The sequence below is a fragment of the Nicotiana tabacum genome, chromosome 10 (genome assembly GCF_000715075.1).
Source record: "Nicotiana tabacum cultivar K326 chromosome 10, ASM71507v2, whole genome shotgun sequence".
NCBI lineage: Eukaryota > Viridiplantae > Streptophyta > Magnoliopsida > Solanales > Solanaceae > Nicotiana > Nicotiana tabacum.
The window spans coordinates 131,972,562-131,994,761 of NC_134089.1; the positions used below are offsets into that span (position 1 = coordinate 131,972,562).

At 37.8% G+C, this 22,200-nt stretch overlaps 1 long non-coding RNA gene across 1 annotated transcript; it reads left to right on the forward strand.

The window, feature by feature from the left end:
* Positions 1 to 18,711: 18,711 nt before the first annotated feature.
* Positions 18,712 to 20,688, forward strand: LOC107821780 (uncharacterized). The gene is made up of 2 exons (XR_001656232.2): positions 18,712 to 19,173; positions 20,376 to 20,688. It is a non-coding gene; the product is annotated as an uncharacterized LOC107821780 (long non-coding RNA).
* Positions 20,689 to 22,200: the final 1,512 nt, after the last annotated feature.

Below are 22,200 nucleotides of genomic sequence, written 5' to 3' on the forward strand. Positions count from 1 at the left end.
GAAGTCTGCTGGGAGCTCTCAACTCGTGCTAACAGGATCAACAACGCCTGAATCTACACACGGGGTGCAGAGAGTAAAGTAAGTACTCCAACTCAGTGAGTAATAATCATAAATAAACGATTGAGAGATATGAAAACACGTAAGGCACACTACAGGCTATAATGAAGCAGTAAAATCGGTAAAAACAGCGAATCAGTAAAGATATGTGAAATCATTTAAGTTCAGTTTAAACTTCATGAAATGCCTTTTCAACAATTAAACAGCTAGACGACAGGAAAATAAGAACAATAAACGCATAAAGCTTCGCCCCTCGGGCACAATGTCAACAAATCCGCCCCTCGGGCAATATCTCAGAACAATACCAACCCCTCGGGCTATATCTCACAATCACAATGGGTACCCACGCTCACTAGGGGTGTGCATCATCACTAGGCTCTCGGCCTCATATCAACAAGCCACCTCGTGGCATACATATCTCAAGCGCTCGGTCTCATAATCATAATCAGTGTATCACCGCAGCGATTAGGCCCTCGGCCTTACTCAGTCAAAATCACATAAGCCACTCGGGCAACAGTAAAACATGATGCTCAACCCAAAATATTATTTGAAATATCATTTAGTATGTTAAAACAGAGTAAACATGGTTGAGTTATAAAATTAATAGATTATAGCATGACTGAGTACAAGTATAAAGTCAAAACAGTGAGAAAATATCAATAACAATCCCCTAAGGGTTCAAATAGTTGGCACGAAGCCCGAATATGGCATTCAGCCCAAATCATGATGATAGCAAATAGTTTTCAGTGAAATTCGCGGTAAAATAGTCATTCGGGACGGACTAAGTCACAATCCCCAACAGTGCACGAGCTAACGCTCGTCATCAAGCGTGTGCGTCACCTCAATATAGCACAACGATGTGCAATCCGGGGTTTCATACCCTCAGGACATCATTTATAATCATTACTCACCTCGATCCGGTCCAAACTCAAGCTCGCGATGCCTTTGCCCTCACGAATCGACCTCCGGATGCTCCAAATCTAGCCATAATCAGTACATAACCATTAAAATATGCGAAAGGAACAAAGCCCACTCGAAAATATCCAATCTACATCAAAAATTCCGAAATTGCTCTAACCCGGCCCATGGGCCCACGTCTCGGAATCCAAAAAAATTAACATCAATAGAATTCTCGTCCTCCCATGAGTCTATACATATCAAGAACATCAAAATCGGACCTCAAATGACCCCTCAAATCCCCACTCAAAGGTCTCTTTATCTCAAGCCCTAATCCCTCAATTTTCTTCCTTAATTTCCACTAATACCATGATTAAACAATGGAAAATTGATCATAAACATGAGTAATGAAGCTCAGGGAACTTACCCAACTGATTCTCTTCGATTTTCCCTTGAACTCACTGCCCTAGCTCGCTTCCCGTCTTCAAAAATGGAGAACTTAGCAAAAATTCGCGGAGGAACATTATATACTTTCTGACCCAGGCATTTTCGCACCTGCGGCCCATTTCCCGCTTCTGCAGTATCGCTTCTGCAACCAACTCCACCGCATCTGCGGTTTTCATTAAGTTGCCAATTTCTGCATCTGCGGTTAAAAACTCGCACCTGCGCTACTGCAGGTGCGCCCACTTCACCGCTTCTGCGGTTCCTGAAGAACTTCCACTAGGCCACATCTGCGGCTGATTTCCACTTCTGCGATCATTGCACCTGCGGCCTCCCAACCGCAGGTGCAGTTATGACAGAAATCAAAGGCTTCAGCTGCAAAAACTCAATTCCAATTCTTCTGTCACCCATCCAGAATCACCCCTAGGCCCTCGGGACCTCAACCAAAAGCACAAACGAGTCACATCCACCATTCAAACTTGTACCAACCTTCAAAACACCTCAACCAACATCGAATCACCCAAAACACATCGGATTCAAGCATAAGCTTCCAAAATCTTTTGAATTACGCTTTCGATCAAAAAGTATGTCAAACCACGTCCGAATGACCTGAAATTTTGCACACACATCTCAAATGCCAAAACGGAACTACTGCAACTTTCATAATTCCATTCCAAAACTCTATATCAAAATCTCACCTACCAACCGGAAAATGCCAAAAACTCAATTTCGCCAATTCAAGCCTAAACCTTCCACGGACTTCCAAAATGCATTCCGATCACGCTCCTAAGTCCCAAATCACCTAACGGAGCTAACAAAATCATAAAAATTCCTGTCCGAGATCATACACAAATAAGTCAAACCTTTTAAATTTCAAGCTTCAAACTGAGAACTGTTCTTCCAAATTTACTCTGGTTAACCTGAAAACCAAAACCGACGATTTATATAAGTCATAATACATCACATAGGGCAAGTCATGCCCAAAAATTAGCGATCAAAGTGCAAAAACTCAAAATGATCGGTCGGGTCATTACAGGAGTGGAGCCCAGATGGCTCGGGTGAGTTTCGATCGTGGGTTAGGAGTGAAAACACTCCAGTTTTCTGGTATTTCTGGGCAGCTATTGTTGGTCTTGCAAACGAGAGAATTTGTTCGCATTTGCGACAATCGCATTTGCCAGTAAGGCTTCATATATTGCGAAGAAGCCTTAGCTGGGCAGCAATCGTATTTGCGACACTTTTGATCGCATTTGCGTACCCATCAGAGTCCATATTTGCAACCCTTGCAGAGGGAGCCCAGGTTTGCATTTGCGATGCTTTTGTCGCAATTGCAACCTTCGCTTTTACGAACCAGATGTCGCAAATGCGACATTTGAGGCATGTGCACAGCTTTTAAAAATGGGACTTAGGCCATTTATTTCATTTCACTTCTACACTTAGGCGATTGTCAGAGCTTTTGGAAAGTGCTAAGTTATTTCTACTTAATGTGAGTTTAATATTTGGTTTTTGGGTAGATTAACACATAAAGATTAGTGAAAATCATGGGATTAGAGTAAAACCTAGGGTTTTGATAAAAACAAGATTTAACCACAAAATTCGTCATAGAATGAAGTAAAAAATCATATATTCTTGATCCTTAGATTATGGGTAACAACTTTCTTAAAGAATTTCCAAAATCCGGGCACGTGGGCCCGGGGATGAATTTTAGGAATCTTGCCTTTGGGGTTGGATAATCACTTTAATAGCTAGATTATGAACTTGTAAACATATAATGAATGGATTTCACACTATTTGAATAGTTTCAGATTGTGCGGCTCTGGTTTGAGGTTTTGAGCGCATTCTTGAGTTGGAAGTGGGCCCAAAACGAGGTCTCTTTTATAACCTTGTAAGAGGGAAAATTTCCCATAGGTGAACTTAATTAATAAATGATTATTTGTGGGGGATACGTACGCACGAAGTGACGAGAGTCCGTACATAGCTACTATTCATGTTATGTCCGGGTAGTTCTAGGCTTACACCATGCTTTGTGGGTATCGTTATATGAATATAATTGTTGAATTGCATTGATTGAAACTTCATTGAGAATGTCATGATTTCAAGGATTTCAAGTAAATAATTATTTTGAAAAGAATTGAGGAAACATTTAAGTTGTATTTATACTTAACCGCGTCGCAACTATATTCCGCGAACGGGGTGATCATTACCACTAGTCTCATGGGAGCGAGCCGTTCGGCTTGGCAAGTTGATAATTGTAAATATATTGTTCGGTCCATTCGACCCTCGGCAGTGCACAGTTAACTTTTATGTTGGATCGGGCCAAACATCCTCGGTGGTATTTGTCTATGATAATGGAACCGGAATCCTTTATAATTCGTATGATTTATTGCTTGAAAGACCACTTGTTTTAAATGAAGGAAATTCCTAAATTTATTGATTTGATGAGAGGATTTTTAGTATGACTTCTTGATTGAACTTGTTGCTATCTATGTACATTGTGAATTGGAATATTGAACTTCATATTATTACATTTATTTACCCTAGTAAGTGTCAAGTCGACCCCTCATCACTACTTCTTCGAGGTTAGACTGGATACTTATTGGGTACATATTGTTTATGTACTCATACTATGCTTCTGTACTTAATTGTACAGGATCTGAGGCAGGTGAATCTAACTACCCTACTGGTGCGCAATGTTGATACTTGGCTGAGATTCCACGGTGAGCTACTCCTTTCCGATGTCGTTCAGCAGTCTGATGGAGTCTCTCTTTTGTTTTGACTGTCTATTCTATTTTAGATATTAGGATAGATGTATTCTTTTGTATATTCTACTAGATGCCCATATACTTGTGACACTAGGTCCTTGCACACACTTTAGTATATTATTCTTTTGGGATGTAATCATTTAATTATGACTTTATTTGGTCAGTTCAGCTTTAAATTGCTTAAACTATTCGTTATTATCGAATGTTTTAACTTTAATCTAAGTAAATGTTGGAAATATTTTGGTAACATAAATGAAACTCATTAGTTGACAAATGTTGGCTTGCCTAACCTCGGTGTTGGATGCAATCGCGACCTAAATTGGAAATTGGGTCGTGACAGCTTACTTGGGGATACTTGTTCCTGAATGCCGATCATGATCCAAATTGGGTCGTGACAAAGTTGGTATTAGAGCCCTAGGTTAATCATGTGACTAATGGAGCACATGTCTGTAGTAGAATCTCAATTATGGTTATGTGGCCGACCATTCCCATAGTCGTGATTCTGCAAGGGAGTGATAGGATGTGTCTTATTTTTCTTTTTTATTCTTCCTTACGTGTGTGGCGATTAGGGATAGATAACTCAATATGTCACCTTTTATCTTGTTCCGATTTGGCTAGGACTAATTATCTAATAATAGAATTGTCTAGAGGTTCAAAGACACAAGTGCTGCCACCGGACACGCAACCGTCTTCCAACAAAGAAAAGCCATAGAAGTAGTAGAAAGGATAATAAAAAGGGTTGTTGTGCCACAATGAGAGGCTTTATACTGCTACAACATGTAATAGAGTCTATTTCTAAAATTAGCACTAGTCAACCACTATTATAACAATAGAATAGAGTCGTCACAAAGGTACTTACCTCCGTGGAAAAAGAAAAATTGAGATCTTGATGGATATAATGAATAGACAAGAGAAGAACAGAAAAGAAATTAGGGCTTTAAAGGCCTTAGGCGCCTAAATTGACTAAAATTTTCAAGAGCAAAGATGTTTTCTTAATAGAGTTCCTAACATTGAAACTACCAAGTTTACAATTTCTGATAGTTCGGAAGATCCTCAAAGGTTCTTAATGGAAAAAAAAACTTAAAAGCATTACGGGCTCTAGGATGTTATAGTAAGAGGTGCATGGCGCTAATAACTTACAGACTGGAGAACATGGACGATTTGTACTATAGGACAAGCCGGTGCAAAACATGGCAAATATATGGTATGAAGAACAACACAACTAATGTCACGACCCAAAATCCACTAACACTCGTGATGGGGCTGGACACCACTATCAGGCAAGCCAACACCAAGTAGTTATTTAAATTCTCATTTTAGTATTTTTGAAATCATTCCTTTTCCTTACATTAAACAATAAATAATGAGCTTCATTGAGTAAATAATGATATATTTAACAAATTTAAATACTAAATAATCCTATCGTCATCCCAGAACCCGGTGTCACAAGTGCATGAGCAAATTTTTAGGAAATAAAATGTGATACAGTAACTGTTCGGAATACAAATTGGACAGAAAATAAAGTACAATACTCTGAAGGAGACTCTACTGGTTGCGGGTCATCTCGAGAGATGCAACTCACCTAAGTCTCAGTATCAACCATTTCGCTGCGCCCAACGAGGCCACTAGACATACATGTGTCTGTGCAACAAAAATGCAGAACAAGTGTAGTATGAGTACGAAAACAACGCGTACCCAGTAAGTATCTAGTCTAACCTCGAAGAAGTAGTAACGAGACGTCGACTTCGACACTTACTAGTGGTCCAATAATATAATATCAATAATGTAAAAATCATGGATTTTATAAGGCGACTGCAAACTCAAATAATCAAAAAGCGGTAAACATTTCTTTTGTAATAGAAACTTTCGAACTTATTTTAATCCTTTTAACAATTTACATCCCCGGCCAATAAGGCCACATCAATTATCAATAATTCCAAAAATAATCAAGCAAATCATGCGCAAATCATGCCTAGTTTGTACGGCCCGATCCAACATAATATTTAAACTGTGCACTGCCAGAGGGTCGAATGGCGCGAATCATAGATGCATTTATTACCCCGCTTGCGAATCATACATGCGACACGATCAAATATAAATAAAAGAATTGCCAAACTTGTGAATCATACATGCGACGCAGGTACACATAGATACACACATTCAAATAGTCAATCTAGACTTCATCAGGGAAACAATTACCCAAGGAAAAGACAACTTCTCTTTTAACAGTCAAGAAAGTGATGTTTAGCCCTTTAGAAATTTATTTACCAAGTTCGATATGATTTAAGCCTTTTAAATTGTCAATAAAATGACAAGTACAACAAGTAAAGCATGCTTTTGGGTCCTAGACTACCCAGACTTAAGCATAATAGTAGCTACAAACGGACTCTCGTCACCTTGTGCATACGTAGCTCCCATAAATAAGAGCACATATTTACTTATATCACCTATGGGGTTAATTCCCTCTTACAAGGCTAGAAAGGAGACTTACCTCTCTCCGAAGTTCCATAACCGGCTTCCAAGCCCTTCCGACGACTCAAATCAATGCACAACGCTCCAAATCTAGCCAAATAATGGGCAAACCAATGAAATATACCCTAATACTTATAACAATTATATTTATATAAATTCCCAACTCTGCTCGAAATGTTGACAAAATTGCCCTCAAGCCCACGTGCCTGGATTCCGAAATTTTTTGAAGATACCATAACCTCACGGACTCAAATATATAATTTACTCTCAATTTCATGCCCAAATGCGTGGTCAAAATCCAAAAATACCAAATTTTAGATTTTCTACCAAAACCCCACAATTTCCACTAATTTCCATGTTCAAATCCATATATCATCATGTATTTAACTCAAAACTAGTATAAACCACTTACCTCATGCTTGGTGATGAAAATGGCACTCCCAAGTTGCTCCAAAAATCGTCTCCCATGAAAGATTTGAGATGAAATGAGCCAAAACCCATCTTTTAAACAAACACACTACCCAGCGATTCTTCGCACCTGCGGTCACTTGACCGCTTCTGCGGTTCCGCAGGTGCGAACAATATACCGCTTCTGCGGTCCGGGACTCCCAGCCCATTTCCGCTTCTGCACCTTCTCTTCTGCAGGTGCGGTCTCGCTTCTGCGGTGAGCTGAATGCATCTGTGGTCCCAGCACTACCAGTGAAAATCGCATATGCGACCCTCATGGCCGCTTCTGTGGCTCCGCACCTACGGCCAAACCTCATAGGTGCGGTTACACCAGATGACAGCAGCCCTCAGCCTTTCTTCCAAGTCCAACTCGATCCATTTACCATCCGGATCCCACCCGAGGCCCTCGGGACCTTAACCAAATATACTAACACGTCCCAAATCACATTACGAACTTCGTCGAGCCTTCAAATCACATCAAAAACGCCAAAACCATGAATCGCACTCCAATTCAAGCTTAATGAACTTTAGAACTTCAAACTTCTACATTCGATGCCGAAACCTATCAAATCACGTCCGATTGACCTCCAATTTTGCACAAAATTCATATTTGACATTATGGACCTATTTCAACTTCCGGAATCGAAATCCGACCCTGATATCAAAAAGTCCACTTCTGGTCAAACTTCTCAAAACCTTTGAATTTCTAACTTTAGCCAAATGACTCCAAAATGACCTACGGACCTCCGAATCAACTCCCGGACGTGCTCCAAATACCAGAATCACCATACAGAGCTATTCCCAAACTTGGAATCCCAAACGGACATCGATAACACCGAAATGCACTTCAACCCAAATTTACGAAATTCTTCCAAAAATGCTAACTTCCACCATAGGCACCGAAATGCTCCCGGGTCATCCATAACCCGATCCGGACATACGCCCAAGTCCAAAATCATCATACGAACCTGCTGGAACCTTCAAATCCCGATTCCGAGGTTGTTTACTCAAAATTCGAACCTTAGCCAATTCTTCCAATTTAAAGCTTCCGAAATAAAAATTCTCTTTCCAAATTGACTCCGAACTTCCCGAATTTCAATTCCGACCATGCGTACAAGTCATAACCTAAAGTGAAGCTGCTCATGGCCTCAAACCGCCGAACGATGTACTAGAGCTCAAAATAACCGGTCGGGTCATTACATTCTCTCCCACTTAACATACGTTCGTCCTCGAACGTGCTATGAACTGCTCTAGAGTTGTCCGAAATCACTGTTTAATGCTTCGTGCACCTACCCGTGCTACCACAACTTAGTTGAGCACATTAGCTCGATCAAATCTGAAGATATTCTCTTTCACTTAGGTAAATAAGCCTTAGAGCCCAGTTCCAACATCCGAAATTCTCTGCCAAGCCTGCTTCCAACATACGAACAACGTATCAATCACCACACGACGTACCAGAATATGACTGCATACCTTTGCTGAATTCACACTATGCACTGCATAACTCACATGACCATAATAACACCCTCTGAATAATAACAACAACCAAAATTCCACGAATCTGATGCTCCCAATGCACCTCATAATATATATAAATCCTGTTCTAACTCTTTGCAACACCGTCACGATAGAAGAGATGTGTAGAAATTCATAACCAACTATCGAGTCAACAAATCGTTGAGTCTATACTCCTGACAAGAACCATTACCTCATTCCGAACCAAATAATGGTATTTGCTCTTTGATATACTTCATATAATTTGCTCGCACTGATCCTAGATCCAATAATCTCGGCTCACCCAGTACGAGTTGCTCAGGAAATAAACCACCCAAGACATGACCAAAAGTCTCAGATGATGCCATAATGTACCAATAGGCTACAAACTTGAATGTGATACATAAGGAAATCGAACTCTGGAAGGGATTACTCGACCCACGTAACTAATTAGACAACCGAAAAGGTGTCGTGAACCTTTCTCAGAAAATGAGAAGCAAAACACACAAAATAGAATATAGGGGACTTTACTCAATATCATACTGTTGCGGCGTGCAACCCGATCCAAACAACATACCCGTGGCGGCGTGCCACTCGATCCACACATAAAATCTATATCTATACATACCGAGCTAGAGTGCTCATTACTACAAAATACCGAATATCGGCTACAAGCACGCTAAATGCATAATACCATCCTTGGGAAGACAGATAGCGCCATATGCTATAAAACTCAAGCACAACTAAGGTGCGATATATGATCTGGATTGGAACCTCAACACATAAGAAATTTATCAAGTCGTTCCACAACTCACATGGAACAATATAATATTACATGAAATAGCCGACGATGAAACAACATCCAATGTCCGAATACTCCTCCATGAGGAGCGCTATGCTGAAATGAACACATCTGGCATGATATAGAGCCTATATTCATATTTAAATCCATTCACAGACCTCAAGCCGATTCTGATCGCACCGTACTAGGCTAATATCCTTTCAAGGGTCCATAATAACCTCTCATTCCCATAACTCACAGGAACAACCATCATAACCGGAGTAAACCTCCATAGTCCACAACCCGATGAATCGAGTGCCCTCCAAGCATAATTTCTTAAATTAGCGATATTACCTCACTCATCACACTTGGTTTAAGTCTTCACTCAATCAAGTGACTACCTGTCACACTTATACAATCTTCCCGTGAGACACGCTCTCATGACCTTCCGCACTAGGTAACAAGTCTGCACATCCATATCACCGGTCACACTACTGTTGTAAAGCAAATCAAGAATCCATAACCAGGATGCAAAGACTCTTTCACAAAATACCAATCTCAAGTGATGCTGAAGACAATACCAACTTACTCCAAATATTCAAATCCTTTTCTTGCTCATCCGAGCCCGTGAGATCCTTGCCAACACCGAACCGCAACTGTGATCCTCACTTTCAAATTTCATAATGTTCGTTGCACCTAAGATGCCAATATGTGATAGCACAAGAATTTCATCATAATTCCTGAACCACTAATAGGTTGAACACTTCATCACGTAGAAACTTTTTACTTAACTCATTTCAGGAGAACTACAACAACACGCGAGTGAATTCTCACAACCGTAGAACATGCAAATCCTCAAGTAGTGGTCTAATCCACCATAATCCCTTCGAGATTCACCTACCCATAACAGGCCAAAATACTTGGATATTTCCAAACAAAATCAATTATGGCGGCCTGATCGCAGCGGACTCGACCTGAGGAAGAGTGGGCGCTAATACTTTTACCCAATAGCGGTATCGGGGTCAATTTTCCACAGGGAACTTCAATTTGGAGTTGTGTGTTTGTATAGTCTAGGACTATGTTTTAGCTCCTAATTGATCTTCTAACATTTTTGGTTTTCTTTTGATTAATAGCTACAATTTATCAACTACAATTGTAAAGCTAAGTTATGCTAAAATTATGATTCTAAGTTGTATGCAATATAGAGAAAGGCACTAGGGCGGTGGCATGTACCTATGTGGTCAACTAACGGGTAGAGATTCCTAATGCAAGAATGATGACTATGGGACTTATGCTATAACCATTGCACTTTTGCACTCACTCTCACACCTCTCGGTAGAGAGAGTGATTTTGCCCAATTGACTCTCTCGAGACCAATTGGTAGGCCAATTTGCCCAAGCAACTTATGGTTCAAGTTGGGTAATTACTCTCTCGAGGTTTAACTCGTTAATTGGGACTACCATTCTCATGGGTCCATCCCAATTCCTTGTTAGAATTAATCTTGGGGTCATAGACTCTCTTTCTCAAGAAGAGTCAAGACTCACTAAGCTAGACTTAGTGTTTGCAACCACCAAATCTTAATGAAAACATAAGATTAATTCAAATAACAAATACCCAACATCATTCATGCACTAAACAATCACACCCATTAATTACCCACACTAAGGTTGAGCCACAACCCTAGCTAATGGGTTCAGCTAGCCATAACAGGAACAGAAATTGAAGAAATAATAGATGAAATTGACATAACAATTAACTACAATGTTAATCTACTCAAATCCACGTTAATACTAGAAGAGATTGCCCAAAATAGGCTAAATTCATGAAATCCCAAGTTCAGCTGCTCTATGCTCTCTCAAAACAGATCTAAAAAAAACTGCTAAAAAGTAAAATGTTCTATTTATACTACACAGGAAAAACTAGACAAAAATACCCCTAAGGGTCTGGCGCGGACCGCGTACAAATGTCACGCGGCCGCGGAGGGCAATAAGTCTTCAAGTCTTACTTCTGGAATTGAGGGATGCGGACCGCATAGATATGTCAAGCGGCCGCATAGGCTAAGACGCGCGGACCGCGTAGAAATGGGATGCGGCCACGTAGTAGATTTTTCCCAAAACTCAACTCTCTAAACTTTTACCCACGCGGACCGCACTGATTTGATGTGAGGCCGCGTGGGCTTTTGCCTTGATTTTCTGGGTCTCTGAACTTCCATCAGTGCGGACCGCGTGGAATTGATTGCGGACCGCGTGGCTCGACTTCAAACTTGCAAGGTCTCTGAACTCTCCTGCGCAGCCGTGCACCAAATCAGTGCGGTACGCGTAGGTCATCTTGTTCCCCACTTCAGTTGTCTTTTGACACTTGGCAGATTTCACTCCTTTTTGAGCCGATCTTTGCTATTTATCATCTTGTTGCTCAAACCTGCAATCAAGTGTAATTTGTAAGCATTTTGGGACTAATATATGGCAATTAATGCAAAAAGCTCAGGTAAGAATGAGTATAAAACATGTAGAAATCACAGTTATCACGGCCCCCAAGCCTCGCACATACCGTCACAAATCACATGCATAACTTAATCACGCTGAAGGAACTGATCACCGCCACCATTATGTCAATTCAACCATGGCCAACCAGTCTAACTTCTTCTAATTCATCCTTAACTTGCCTTAGAGATAATAATGGCTTCATTCCTTACATTACAAACCTAAATCTGCACTCATCCTGAGTAACCACATTCCACGAGACCACATTATCTCCAAACCCATTCTGATAATTTCTTTACGAATCTGAAGTCATTCTCTCTTTTTCTCCAAATGCTACACTGCAAGTCAAAATATCATAGAACACTACGAGTCTCTTTTTCACAGTCTGTTGCAAGAGCTCGATTCTTAACCATACCGCGGGCTCGAAATTCTTAGGCATCACAATTTAACCTTTGAATTTGCTAGGACTGTTGCTGAGAGTCACCCACTCTGGCTTGGTCCTGAGTATAATCAACTCTAAGGCTCCGCTGGCACATGAACACCCATCTCAATGAAACACCCGACTGAATCACTTCCCTTGTAAATCATCTCTGTACGAAGCATAAATTATGAATCTTCCCAAAGCCCGAATATGAGTCGATAAGGCCAACTATAGCACACATTTATCAATTCTTTTGCTCAAATTACCATTTATGTTCTTTTCCCTTAGTTGTAATAACTCACCAATACAACGATAACCCGAAACCTCACAAGCAGATAACCATGCAACCCACTCATAGGCGGTGGGACTCTCCCACTTAGCTTAAAGCTACTATTACACAACTCTGGAACCCACCAAGATTCTTCCTTCATTGATGACATGATCTTGCACAACCAACCTACCAAATTCCTCGAAATCCTTCTATTAGCATTTCACGAACACTCTAAATCTCTAGCAACATTCACATGTTCGACCTCTTACTGGATAACTAGTAGAATACTTCGTAAAAGCTCTGTCAACACCACGCGGCCGCTAACTTGCTCACAGGAGATAACCCACTTGTGGAAATTACATGTCGATATCTCCCAACGACGCTGCACTGCACAATTACTAAGAAATTGGTAACCCATCCTGAGCCCATGATCATTCACTAGCTGTACAAGTATGTTCGCTCCTTATGGATATCAACTAAATGTACGACAATATCTTCCAATTCAAAGTTATATTGCATCCTCTCATATCAAGCAACTCCTTTCTGTTGCATCCAATCTCCCATCATATAATAGCCAATAATTCAAATTAAGCTCGTAGACCCAATCACCATCCACTAAAATTCCCAAATCATTCCAAACTTTCCTTAAGGGGTGTAGTTATCTCGCCGCTAAACCCATATGCTACTCTGTCACTCTCCCACTTTGATCAAACTCACTCCTTTAAGCAGCTACTCGACTTTCGCTTCTTATACCTGACCTTCTAGAAATTTTAACCACCACCTGACACTTTCCACATGTCCTTCCTCATTCTTTGCTGCCCAGTTATTGCCTTAGATCAATATCTATCTTTGTAGCACTCGAACCGATATATCGCTACTAACTTTAACCCTTCCGAAGATCCTTCTTCTCGAGCCGTCAGCATTAGAAATACCCATTCAATCCTGAACCACCACATCTCGCGATCTCTGATAGCTGCTTCTCCAATACTGTGTCACAATATCCTGCCCCAAAGACGAATTGTAGAATATCATAACACATGCGAACTTAACACATTCAGTCAAGGGTGACGACCCCACATCACAGACGAAAAATTCCACCACACTCAAAAATACCAAGTCTCATTACTCCATCAACCCAAACCTAAACATTCATAGTCCGGTTGCCTTTCCTCTACCGGAATTAAAATACTAAATCTCTAATCATGTATTGAGTAAACCTCCTTTCAAGTCATTCACTGCCCCGACACATAGGTAGCATACTACCGTCACATCAATACTGTGCAATAACCATTCATGATCTTCATAGAAACCTGTGTATAGCCTCAAAGCTCTTAGAAGTACAACTACTAAGCTGAAACGACAGAATATCCTTCCGCAAGGCGACGACAATAGCCCAATCAACTATGCAAGGAGAAACATCCTGCACCACATCTGTAGTACCATTATAATTCCTCAATTCCCAATTTATAACAAGCGACTCACGTCGCATAAGATTGAATGGAAAAGAAATGAAGGCAACCCTGTAGCCTCTCGAAGATAAGTACAGACATCTCCGTACCGATCCGCAAGACTCTACTGGACTTGCCCATGACTCGTGAGACCTAAGGAAACCTAGTGCTCTGATACCATGTTGTCACGACCTAAAATCCACTAAGGGTCGTGATGGGGCCGGACACCACTGTCAAGCAAGCCAACACCAAGAAGTTAGTTAAATTCTCATTTTAGTATTTTTGAAATCATTCCTTTTCCTTACATTAAACAATAAATAATGAACTTCACTAAGTAAATAATGATATTTAAAAAAAATTTAAATACTGAATAATCTCGTAGTCATCCCAGAACCCGGTATCAGAAGTGCATGAGCAAATTTCTAAGCATAAAATGTGATACAATAACTGTCCGGAATACAAATCGGACAGAAAAGAAAGTACAATACTCTAAAGGAAACTCTGCTAGATGTGGGTCATCTCGAGAGATGCAGCTCACCTAAATCTTCGTATCAACCATGTCGTTGCGCCCAACAAGTCCACTAGATATACATGTGCTTGTGCAACAAAAATACACAACAAGTGTAGTATGAGTACGAAAACAACGCGTACCCAGTAAGTATCCAGTCTAACCTCGAAGAAGTAGTAACGAGAGGTCAACTTCGACACTTACTAATGGTTCAATAATATAATATCAAGAATGTGAAAATCATAGATTTTATAAGGCGACTGCAAACTCAAATAATCAAGAAGTGGTAAACATTTCTTTTGTAATAGAAACTTTCAAACTTATTTTCATCCTTGTCAAATTTAGTAAGTTGAGCATAAAGATATCCTAGTTAACTTGATATTACTTAATATGATCTACTTTGACATGCCAATAGGTAAGGATTGATTATCTTCCTGTCATTCCATCCTTTATTGTCATGCAAAGGTAGTTAAATTTTAATTATCAAATTAATCCAGTTTTGTCAAAATAGGGAAATAAGTTCCACCGATAGATAATATTATATTTTGTATCAAGGCTGATGGTACTAAATAATGGTTGTTGGGATTTGCTTAACTGTTATAAGAGACATAAGCGACAAGACACCTAGCTAAGAAATGGTACCAACTTTTAGAGAATTCTCTGATTAATTTTGTGAATATTCTATAGGACTACCTTCGTTATGAGAAATAGACGTTGGTATTGATCTGGTACCTAACTTGTAACCCAGATCAAAATCCCCATATTGTATTAGACACCGATAGAGTTAGAGAGAGCTAAAGGAACGGTTGCAAGACCTAAAAGATAAGAGTTTTATTAGATTGAGTATATTTCTACGGGGTGCACAATTAGTACTTCTCTAAAAAAAGTAAAATAAGTTTTTAAGGGTATGCATCGACTAGAGGCAATGGAATAAGGTAATGCTGCGGAATAAGTACATAGTGCCTCATGTAAATAACCTGCTTAGAATTAGAGAAGAATATATTCCCAAGGCAGCATTCCAAACTTGTTATGGTATTATAAGTTACTTGTGATGCCTTTTGGACTTATCGATTCTCCATCTGCATGTTGGACTTAATGAATAGGGTGTTCACACTATTTTGGACAAATTTGTCATAGTATTTATTAATGATATTACCCCATAGCCAGGATGAACACGAGGATTACATAAAGAAAATTAGTTATAGACTAGTGCAAGTAGTTTCTGCAGAAATTTTTTCCAAAATAACAGTGCCACTAACCAAGTTAACCTAGAAAAATGTGAAGTTCCAGCAAATGGAGGAATGGGAGCTTAATTTTTTTAAACTAAAAACATGTTTGACAATCTCACCACTATTAGTCTTACCATCATGTTCTAGAAAATTAACGGTGTTATGAAATGCTTCGAATATCGGATTAGGATATCTTGTCATGTAGAATGATCATGTGGTGGCTGCTTCAACATGTCAAAAAAAAAGCACGAGCAAAACTATCCCACTTATTAATTGGAGATGCCCATAATATATTTGCTTTTATGATCCGGAGACTATTTGTACGACGAAACTTGCGAGATTTATCTGAAGTATGTCTTTCTAGCAGACACATATGAATCTTTAGCAATGTAGATGGATAAACTATTCTATATCATCCACGAAAGGCTATTATTTTGGCTAATGCATTAAGAAAAAAAGTTTCTTGAATAGTTTGGCGCATATAGCTCCTGTAAAGAGATTTTTGGTTAAGAGTATGTACATACTAAATGGTACAAGTGTCAGCTTAGAGTGGAAAGAAATATAGAGCTATTGTTTACTAGTTTTCAAGCAAAGTCTTCATTGGTAAAGTGCATAAAGGCCACTCAATATAAAGATGAGAGATTATGCAAAGATAGAGATGAGGTCCTAGCTAGTAAAAGAAAGAATATGACTATTGACAGAAATTGTATTCTTCGAATAAGTAACCAGTTATTTGTATTAGATAAAGATATGTTAAGACAAATTATCTTTGAGGAGCTCACAACTCTAGATACATCGTACATTCAGGGTCTAGTATGATGTATCATGATTAGAAAAAAATGTATTTCTAGGAACAGAAAGATGGATGATTTTCTTAACCTTGTTTCTAACTAATTGACTTGTTAGCGTGTCAACATTTGCAACTCTTCAGGCCTACTACAACTGCTCGAGATTTTAAAGTAGAAATAGAATGGAATCAAAGTGAATTTTATGACAAAACTTAATTAGAGGTTATAATTATGTGGTAAATTAAAAATTGACTTGCATAGTAGGTACACTTTTACTCGCCAAAACTTGTCTTACTGAGAATGAATATGCACAAAGACATATGGATAGAAAATTGTCAAATTCTATATGGTCTATTGTCCATTTCTGATAGAAGATGACAAATTACTGCACGATTTTGAAATTCTTCCCAAGAAATATTGGTTACACGAGTATACCTTAATACCACATTTCATCAGCAGACATACGAGCACTCTAAACAGACTACACATATCATGAAGGATATGTTGAAAGCTTACATATTGAGTTTGGAGGTAGCTTGTATGCTTATATATCTATAGCTGAATTTGCTTACAACGACAACTTTCAGTCCAGTATTTAGGTGGCACTGTATAGAACCTTGCGTAGTATATAATGTCGTTCTCCTATCGGATGGTTTGATGCCGATGAGGCTAGCTTATTAGGACCCGACTTAGTAAAGGAAGCTATTGACAAGATTCAGTGATCAAATTGCTCACAACTCAAAATACACAAATGTCTTAAGCAGATAAAAGGAGACGGGACTTAGTTTTCACAATTGAGGATAGAGTGTCTGTATGAGTTTTCCCTATAAAAGGTGTAAGAAAAAAAAAGGTAAGTTGAGCCCGAAGTTTATAGGGTCATATGAGATACATGACCAAGTGGGAACTATGGCATATCATTTGGTACTTTCTCTTGAGTTGTCTTTCATTAATCAAGTGCTTCAGACCTAAAATGTCTATCAGACTCCTCTCATGTGTTTGAAGTAGGAGCTGGTAGCTACTGTTGACAAATAAGTAAGGAGTTACGGTCAAACAAAATTATGTTCGTGAAAGTCTTATGAAGAAACCATATAGTTAAAGTAGTTACATAGAAAGTTGGAAAAGATATGCAAGTGAAGTATCCTCATCTATTTTAGTCTACAGGTACGTACTTAAGTTAAATTCTGGGACAGAATTTTTATAAGGTGGGAAAGATGTAATATCCCATGATTTAAATAAGGATATATTAGCCCTTTAGTAACTAATTAAGCAAAAAAAAACAAAAAAAAATGACACCTGATAACAACATATAAGGGGAATAGGCAATTGTTTAGCCTTATATTAGATTTTGGCAAAGGTAACCCCAAATAATTGGGCATTATATAGCCAAATCCTAAAAACTATTCTATTTTATTATTTATTCTCCTAACCGTTTGCTGCCCTCCCTCTATTGTTCGTTGGTCCCCCTCCCCTTTCTTGTTCGCTGCCTTCCCCGTTCCCTCCCTATTCCAAATGAGATTAAAATGGTGGATTAACTCTACCATTGGTTTACATGTGCATAAAATTCGACAAATTAAGCAATTTTTGCCGGTGGATTAACTCTAGTATTACCCATCAAGTACGGAGGAGCGAAGCTCTAATATAGAGCGACAAATTAATATGTGCATACAATTCTTCGAGGTCCAAACATATATATGTGTGTATTCATAAGAAATTATATATTATACACTGATATATGCATGAAGGAAAGCAATTTTTTGATATACATTTTAATATATACAAAGAAGGATAATAAATTTGTGTTATATATTTTGCTATACACGTTTTATTATGTATTATACAATGTGATATACAAATAATATAATTAGTTTTGTGTTATACACTTGGATATAAAGATAATAATAAATTATAGACAACTACCAAAGAAAATAAATTTTTGATATATACAAAGAAGAAAAATAAAGTTGGGATGTATATATTGGTATACATGTTATTTAACATGTTATACAATATGATATACAAAAAATAAAATTTATTTGTGTTCTACACTATGATATACAAATTATATTTATAATTTTTAACATTTTTAATACTCGTGAGAAATAATTTAAAAACATAGAAAAAAATTGTAGAGATTTGGGAGAAAATCTTGAAAGATTTTTAAATTCTAACGAAAAAGAAATAAAAGCCTATATCTAAATTTAGGCTACGTGTGCCAAATACTAAAAGATAGGCCATTTTCTGCCAATTATTGGACTAAGTTGTTATGCAATGCCAAATCCTAAAAAAAAAAAAAGAGATACACAAAAAGGGACGAAGCCACCAGATGGTAATTTGGCCAAAAAGCAAAAGTCAAACAAACCTAGCAAAAGAACTAATAAAACAAAAAGAATGTATAAATGGGCCTTAACCCATCAGCAACGTGAGGCAATTAGGAGAAAACGAAAAAAAAAAAAAAGGACAAAAAGCCAAAGGGAGTTGGGGAAAGGGGTACGCAGCATATCTGCTTCAATTGAAACAGAAGCTGAAGAAAAGAGTTTGAGACAAAAAAAATCCTTTAGCCAACAATATATCAACCAGGAAAAAATAAAGAAAGGAAAAGTTACTGGTGTTCTTAGCGCCAGAGTACCGTGCTTCACTAAAATATTGGCATATGTTTTCTATATTCAACAATAGATTCCAGGTAATTACATGGAATTCTTCTTCTTTTTAAATAGTATTATTTTATATACATGATTCTTATAGGACTGAGTAGATATGATTTTGAAATTTGATTAAGAGTTTAAAAGATAAAGTTTAGAAAATACGGAAAAAATTCATGAGACTTTTCCATGAATTAACTGGGTATATTATATGAAATAGGTTGTGTTTGATGGATTTTGGATTGGTTTAGATTACCAGTAGCGCGAGTCAGTATAATTTGACGAGTTGGAAAACAAAAATTAGCCGTAAAATCTCAAAAATTGGGTATTCTAAATAAGCTATGAATTAGCCTAAACAAGGAAATTAATACGAGATCGATGTTGATATGGTTATAGACTGATTGAAGAAAGTCGTACGGATCGTTCGAGGTGACGAGTTGGTATTTCATACGAGTACTGTGAGTAGTAATCTTACCGCAATTTGTGTTTTCATTACTTGCATGATTTTTAATATGAATATATTACCGATTATTTTGAGTTGCATGTGGGACAAGTCTTTTACTCGATATGATACCGAAATAGTTATTTGAGATGATTATCGTTATTTTAAATATTCTTGTTATCACTAGATATGTTTTACCATTTCTTGAATTTACTGTTATCGAAATGAAATTACATAATTTGATAAGAACTGAAATGTCCTATATTTTTTCAAAATATTTTCCTATGATTATATAGGATTACAGAGACAAGTATAAATGGAAGTAGACTTTGAAGGCTCCCGTAGCTAATGGCGAGTTCGTTAGACCTGGTGCACCTTGTAATTATCGATTATCTGGTGCACCTTGTAATTACTGATTACCGTTACAACCCTTGCTAGTGGGAAGGTAGAACTAGCATATTGTTACTGATTTCCCTCGAGTAGGGACTACCGTTATATTTGACTTCTTGCAAAGAAGTCCACAGTTATACCGATTACATGATCTGTTCTTTGAAACCTTCCAAATATGAATATTGATATTATACAGTGGTTACCGAGCTTATTATTGAATTGTCAATTGTATTATACTACAAGAAAAATATAATGAGACTGAAAATTGTTTATTGCTTTTGAAAGGCATTTTTATGATATTTTCTTTTTAATATACTAGCATGTTTTCTGACTTGTCCCCAATAAAAACGATTGTGGTTAACTGTTATTAATTACTGAGCTAGCGACTCACTCCCTGCTATTTTTTTACAGAGACAGCAGTTGACGCAGGTGAAGGTTTTGTTAATTAGAGCGCGTAGGTTGATACTTCTTGGTGAGCCCTGCACTCAATCGCGTGGGCGAAGAGTTTTATTTATTTGCTATAGTCTTTTCTTTTGAACTCTTAGATTCGCTCCATAGTCATTCTTTTAGTGACATGAGTATTCTTTCGTTATTATAGATTTAAGATGAGTATTGCATTTTCTTATCGAATTGGAGATAAATTAGTATTGCTGGTTGTTAGTGTGTTAATTATTAATGGTGGAGACTTGTTTTGGTTAATTGATAAGTTGTTGGTTGGTTGGTTGGTTGGTTGGTTTGATATTAGGATGGTTGGTTGTTGATTTTGAGACAGGAAATTATTTTTGGATAGTCCTAAAATAGGGAAAACTTTGTCCAATTTTCTGTAAAATACCGATGAGGCTTACTTGGAGGCACTTGCTCCTAGGAGCCGGTCATGATCCTAAATTGGGTCGTGACAAAAGATTTTGTGATTTGGAACCGAAACAACCAATAATGTCCAAGATAACGCCTTAGCTAGCACGTGGACCGAGAATCTTTACTTTTAAGCCTGTTATTTAAAACATATCCACAATTTACAATGCATTTAAAGATTATCCTTTCACCCAAACTTCAAGACTAAGTATGCTGAATTTGAAAATTCAGGATTTAGGGTATGTTTGGTATGAAGGAAAATGTTTTCCTTGGAAAATATTTTCCTAGAAAATGTTTTCATGAAAAATGAGTGGTTTTATCACTTATTTTTCCGGAAAATATTTTCTAATATTTGGTTAGAGGCTAGCAAATATTTTTTTAGGAAAATATTTTTTTATCCTACTCTTCTCACGTCCCCCAAGTCCACATGTTTCCTTGCTCCCCCCCTCAAATACTCAATGTTTCTGGAACTCTATTTTCTTCAAAAATTTAATTATTTTTCTAAAAATTCACACAAACCCAAAGGAACTAATGTGTTGCTTTATTTTGTTACGCAAAAATAACGTTAAAATTTGTGCTCCATAACTAAAAATAAAACTCTTTTTTGGTTGAAAAAGAAAGTACTCTTTCTACAACATGAAAATAAAATACTCATTTTGTTGAAATGAAAAAAAATATTTTTTTTACATCATGAAAAGAAAATACTTTTTTTGTTGAATGAAAGAAATACTTTTTATATCATGTAAAAAAATACTCATTTGTTGAAAAAAATAAATTTATCTATAATATGAAAAGAAAGTAGTATTAATAATATTTTTATTTAGGGTGGGGGTGGGGTGAAGGGTGGAGTGGGTAGGCGTGAGGGTGGGGCGGGTGTTGGGGGTGGGTTGGTGGGGTGGGGTGTGGGTTGGTGGGGGTGGGGAAGGTTGAGAAGGAGTTTTGGAAAATGTTTTCTATTCTTTTAGTAGGGAAAACATTTTCCTCCAATTGGAGGAAAGTGAGTTCATGAGGAAAATGTTTTCCAAAACATTTAAGCCAACCAAACATGGAAAAATTGAAAAATATTTTCTTCATACCAAACACACCCTTAGTGTCCTGAATGTTTAAGATGCTAATTTGAAATTCAGGACTAAGTGTCCTGAATTTCTGAACTACTAATTTAAAATTCAAGACATAAGTTTTGAACTTGAGGATACAATTCGAACTTTAGGACACGATGTTTTGAAGTTTGAATTTTGATGTTTAAACTCTAAGACGTTGTGTCCTAAAGTTTGAGCGAGATTGACTAATCTTTAAATATATTGTAAACTATGAATATATTTTAAACAACATACTTAAAAGTGGCTACCTGGTATCATTTCCACTTAAACTCTCTCATCTATAT